This window comes from Pelodiscus sinensis, chromosome 17 (genome assembly GCF_052426305.1).
Source record: "Pelodiscus sinensis isolate ZL-2025 chromosome 17, ASM5242630v1, whole genome shotgun sequence".
Classification (NCBI taxonomy): Eukaryota; Metazoa; Chordata; order Testudines; family Trionychidae; genus Pelodiscus; species Pelodiscus sinensis.
In genome coordinates this window covers 34,415,849-34,416,273 of record NC_143068.1, presented here as the reverse complement: position 1 = coordinate 34,416,273, position 425 = coordinate 34,415,849, and positions in this window count along the sequence as shown.

Here is a 425-nt window from a genome sequence, read left to right as displayed (position 1 = left end):
TGCCTTGAGCTTGCACTTTTTCTGGAGGCTGGAGCACAGGGTAGATCGCAAAGCTCCAATTCCCTTCATGGATGTGGTTGTGCTTTTAATTTCTGCTTTCACATATATGGAGCACGTCTGAGCAAATGGGTGAAAACACAGTTCTCTCACGTGTGCCTCTGTTCTTTTGGGGGCTGGTTCGGTTTATCTTGTGCCAACGAAGTGACAAGAACACAGCATTTCATAGGCTTACATTTAAACACCCTGATTAAAGCTATAGCTACCAGCAGTGCTGAAACAAGACTGTTGCTACTAAGGCTCTAACACCATTTTCCTGACCAGAGTGAACAAAACTCTTGTTTACTTTCGAGGATGCATACTAGCTAAATCCCCCGGCTATATCGTACAAAGTCATAGTGGGGAATCTGTTTAACAGTTATCAATGC